Here is a 6,005-nt window from a genome sequence, read left to right on the forward strand (position 1 = left end):
TTTAATAAGAAATTACTCATTATACCAAGAACAGTGGGTATCTCATACTAAATGATAAAAAAACAAAAACAAAAAAACACCCAGTATAGATGACAACACTGAGATGACAGAGATTATAGAATCATCTGACAAAGATTTTAAACCAGTCTTTATAAAGATGCATGAAAGAGCAACTATTAACATGCTAGAAACAAAAGCCAGTATTTAAAAATCAATCACATTAATAGACTAAAGAAGAAACATCAAATGATCATATCAATCAATGAAGAAAAAATTTAACAAAATTCAACTGTAGTGCATGATTAAACCCTCAGAAAAAAGGAATAGAAGGGAATTTCCTTAATTTGTTAAAGAACTTCTAACAATTTTTTATATTTAATTATATAATATTATATTTAATTATATTTAATGATGAAAAACTCAGTGTTTTCTCCTAAAACTGGGAACAAGGTGAGGATATCTCCTCTCGTCACTCTTATTCATCAGTGTAATAGAAGTGCTAGCCAGTGCTACAAGCAAGTAAGGGGGAAAAAATCAGATCAGAAAAGATAAAATAAAACTTTATTTGCAGATGACATGATGGTCTATATAGAAAATCTCAAGGAATCTACAAAATAATCCTAGAATAAGTAAGTTCCACAAGGTTGCAGGATACAAGATAAACATATAAAAATAAGTTTTATTTCTCTATATTACTAATGAAAACAAGGAAGCTTAAACTAAAACTACAATCCCATTTGCAGTTTTTTAAAAAATTAAACATGCGTGTAAATCTAACAAACATATATAGGATTTATATGCTGAACAATAAAAAATGCTGATGAAGTATTTCAAAGAAGATTTAAATAAATGGGGAGACCTACCATATTCATGGTTAGGGAGACTTAGTATAGTTACATGTCAATTCTTTGCAAACTGATACATGGCTTCAACACAATTCCTATCAAAATCTCATGAAGATTTTTTCTATATACAGACAATATAACTCTGAAATTTATAGGGAAAGCCATAGAAATTAGTATAGCTAAAACAATATTGAAAAGGAGGAAGTGAAAAGATCAATTTACCTAATTCCAAGACATATTATATAGCTATTCTCAAACTCATTTTAATATGTTTTATACATTTTTTTTCTCTAGCTCATGAACATATTACCAGTGGAGGACTGGTCTGATACAACCTAGTCCACAATAGCTGGGAGTTTTCTTTGGTTGATACCCAAAATACTCTTCTCTTACCCAATTCTGTATTTTCTTTTCCCTCATGCACCGTTCCACTTACTGTTCAGTGTAATTTTCCTCACAATTATACTATTGAATCTCACCTCCCAAAACCCTTATACAAAGCCTGGAACATAAGCAATTCTAAATATTTGTTGAACGAATGAGCAAACCTAACTGAACCCTCTCTCATTCCTTTTACTTTATTCACCTGAAAATATACTTACCCCTCATCTTCAATCTCTTTACCATCTGTCATAACTGAAATCCCATTCTCCATTCAATGACCTTGTTACCTTGCATGCATTTTAGGGATATTTCCAACATACTCCACTTACTGCCCACATTAATTGGGAAAACTGCTAGTTCACCAAAGATGGCTTTAAAACTATTGCATTTTCACTTTTACTTCCATTAAGTTTCATGTTGCTCAGCTATCACCTTCTATTTTTACTTATCTTTGATATCTAACAACTTGACGATAGCTAACAAATACACATTAAAGCTGTGTGATGTAGCTGTTCACCAAACCCATTTCCCTTTCCTCTGGAATCATGTAGCTGGACTATTGTCCCAGCCTCCCTTACAATTAAAATGTGACCCTGTAAGTTCTGGCCAATGGAGTTCCAAAGATGTGATGTTACTTCCAAGCCTAGCTCCATAAATGCTCCACTCTTTCTCTTCCTCCATCTTTCAGATGGATGTTGATGTCCATGGTAACACTGAAAGTTACGTGTTGAAAACGGCGGGGCCTCCATCATCCGGTGTCTCCGAATGGCTGTGTGGAGCAGAGCCCCTTGCTGCTGATTGGATTTTAAGTGAACTATATGTTGTGTATAGCCACTGAGATTTAAGATTTACATGTTACTACCCTTAGAATTCCCTTTAATGGTGCACCGTGGTACTTCTCTGTATCCATAAAGTCTTCTATAACTTTAGAACTTTTAATATTTAAAGACCCGGAAGCATACTAACATTACAGTTCTTGGATCTTACTGCAAGACAAAACTTTAACTCTAGTGGTATCAAGCCTTACTATCATTTCAGATAACTTAGGTACATAATCTATTGTCTAATATGAAACTCTTGTACATCTACCTCTTTCTGTGATTTATAACCTTAGCTGTTTCATTAATACTAACTAAACAATCTTTTTACCTTTCCTTAGTCAGCTCCCCTTCCATTGTTTTGAGTAATTATTCTGAGTACTTATTCATTTTCTTATTAAAGTATAGTTGATTTACAATGTTGTGTTAATTTCTGTTGTACAGCAAAGTGATTCCTTTATACATATATATACATTTAATTATTCTAAACCCTCTCTTCTCATCTCAAACATCTCACCCAACCCACTAATTCCTATCCTCTCATATTCTTAAAATAGGCTTCTTCCTTGAAGCAATTGAAGCCATCATGGATCTCTCCCACAATAAGATATTTGAAATACTTTAGTTCTCGTATCAAGCAACTCTTCTCCTATGTCAGTGACTTAGGAGACATATATTACAGACCTTCTGGATGATTTGAAGTCTCTTTGAGTCATCTATAAAATTGGAATCATAATCTTTGAACTGACTACTTAGATCTATTATGATTACCAAATAAAAGAATGTATGTAAAATATTCACACTTTAAAGGATTATTGTAATTTTTATCCATGTTGCTGTTCTATTTTCATTTCTAGTTAGACACTGTTTAAACATCTTTTCCAGTCATCAAGTATACTTTATTATGAAACATTTCAGAATGTTAAGTTGTTAAGTTTTATGGGAACAAATTCTCTGTGGACAAGACGTTGGTCATGATTTCTTAGTTTTATGATCATAAATTAAGTCCTATGTTTAGTAAATACTTGGATAATGTGTTCATAAGGATACATGTATATGTCATTCCTCATTCCCTCCAGATGCATCAAGTAAACAATCTCTTCACTATTATTTCCACAGTTTTAATTTATAGACTGATATTCAACTATTTAACAAACAGCATTAGTATCTCAGGCAGATAGTTCAGTTTCCAAACTTCTTTCATTGAATATGACTATTTTTGAACATCTATTATCTTCAAGGTGCTGTGCTCTTGAAAGACACACCAGGAGATATATATCCTGCCTTTAATGGTTATAACTAAACAGTCTGATCAACTGACCAAATGGGAAGATGTCATCTATAAGATTCATACAGTTGCTCAAGCTGCACCTTAGAACTCATTCCAGATTCTTCTATCTTCCTTAGTTGTTACATCCAATCAATTAACAAGTGTGACAATTTTATGAGCTAAATATTTCTCAGATAGGTACCATTTTCTTTAAGCCCTTTAGCATTTGTCTCTCCATAACTTGGCCCCCTGCATATCTCAAAAGCTTTATGCCATATACCTATTACTTTTTCTGTTATGTTCAATCATGGAGAATATATTGTAGTTCTACACACATATTATGTTTTCTACATATCCATGGCTTTTCTCACATAGTTTTCTCTCACAGGATACTCATTCCCCTATTTCCTTTCCAGCTAATATTATCTGACTCTCTCTGCCCATCAAATGATGTATTCTAAAATCTACCTGAATGTAGTGCACAAGCCTCAATCATAATGTTTACCATTTGTATAAACTGACCTATTTGTAAATTAATCTCTAATCTTATTAGACTTTGTTATGGGACTATCACAATACTAAGGGTAGTATCAGGGTTATCTTGAAATGCCCAGAAATGTAGTATTAATTTAATATAAACTCAAATTTAACATGATCTCAATAAATATTTAACTTATCTTGAAATACTAGCTGTATAAGTAACCAAAAATTAATGTGGTGTTTAATAGTCTGAAAGCAGACTTTTCAACAGCAACACTAGTTGTCAAAAAAACAAAAACAAAAAACAAACAAACCCAGTAAAATAGCTCACAAATGCTGAGACACTGTCATTCTAAAACTGTACTCCCAGCTGAACCACCATTAAAGAATAGGGTGAAATAAGTACTCTCAGAAAAAAAATTTTAAAAAAACAGTAGTGTTTACTCTAAGAAATGATTTGTCAGAGAATATGTTTTATAAAGACTTTAAAAAAATAAAATACTAATGCTAAAAGGATCTATAAGCAAAGAAGGTGGTATGATTGTGAGTAATTTCGAATAGTATTATCTGTATAAAACACAAACTAATGATAATGACTAACTTAGGGGTGAAAATCATGGTAGAACTAAAATACCTGACAACAATATGTAAGATGGCAAGGGGTGGGATGTTGATAAGAGTTACACCATTCCAAGGTCTTGTATTATTTGATGGTAGAGATGTTAATTAAGATTATATTTTGTGAAATTTTAATGGTTAACTACTATAGGATATATGTAGACTGTTGATCTTCTGGACCAGCAAAATATATATATATATATATATATATATATATAAAGTTATAGAGAAAGCTTAAATGACTCAACAGAATGTAGAAGAACAAAAAGAAGCATAAACATGGAGAGGTAACTATAAAACTTACAATCCGATGCTAGCAAACTCCCAAATGTATCAGTGAAAACTAAGCTCAGTAGTTAAAGAGCATAGATTTTTAGATTGGGAAAACTCTGCAAATGGGAGTGTAATTTGGAGCTAATTCTCTGAGAATTACCAGGTCAATGTATACCAAGAATCTCAAATTGTTCTACCTTTTTAACTAAATAATACCATTTCTAGTAATTTATCGAAAAGAACTAATCAGAAATTCAATCATAGAAATATACACATATAGTGACATATAAAACATTACACGCAAGGCAATATTCTTAAGTCATTAAAATAACACATTAATATATAATAGGATGACAATGTTTATGCTATAATGCTATGCAAAAAATAACAGGTTCCCCAAACCTTTTCTACAGTAAGAACTATAGTTTATAAAGTTTAATTTTCTTTTCTTTTCCTTTCCTTTCTTTTACTAGTGCATGGAAGAGAGATGAAAATAAGTTGTCAAAATGTTAACAGAATTCACTTCTTGATGTTGGGCTGTTGGGTGACCAACTTCTTTTCCTCAATATACTGTTTTGATGCTTATGACCATGAAAATGTGTTATTTTTGTAATCAGAAAAATAGTTATTTTCCTTCAGTAGAACTCATAGTGCGTTTCAAAAATACTTTACATGCAGTATAATTTGAGGCTAACACTGTCAAGAGAATTTACATTTGCACATTTCCTTATAGTTTCACGTGTGTGTGTGCATGTATGTGTGTGTGTTGTATGAACTTTATAAGAACTTGTATGAACTTGTATGAACTTTATAAGAAACTTAGGGTAGGTATCGTTATCATCATCCCCTTTTCACAGATAAGGAAAGTGAGGGTCAGAGAAATTATAATATCCTAGCTTGTAAAATTTTGTCTGGTGCTTGTTTTACAGATTGTTTTCTCTGTGCCAATTTTTCAAAATATGTACAGACTACTGAAATATTTTCTAAATGTATGGATCAATTTCTATAACATTACCGAACAGCATGAGCAATGGCTGAATTTAATGAATATGCAAATATATGCACACACATCTCAGTCTCAGTTGGTACTTTCCCACTACTATAGGAGCACCAGGGCCAAGCAGCTGTCCAGATGTGACTCCTTAAGCTGTAACCACAGACATAAACACCTCTCATAAATGAAGAACATTCTCACGATCTTGACACTGCAATCTCTTAGCAACTTCCCAGTGTCATTAGGAAACATTCCTCAATCTCCCAAAGAAGGTCTGAGGTTTTTAACTTTATTATTTTTTTCAATTTGTAAAGAGAAGTAGG

Source organism: Eubalaena glacialis, chromosome 9 (assembly GCF_028564815.1).
Source record: "Eubalaena glacialis isolate mEubGla1 chromosome 9, mEubGla1.1.hap2.+ XY, whole genome shotgun sequence".
In the NCBI taxonomy this organism is placed as follows: Eukaryota; Metazoa; Chordata; class Mammalia; order Artiodactyla; family Balaenidae; genus Eubalaena; species Eubalaena glacialis.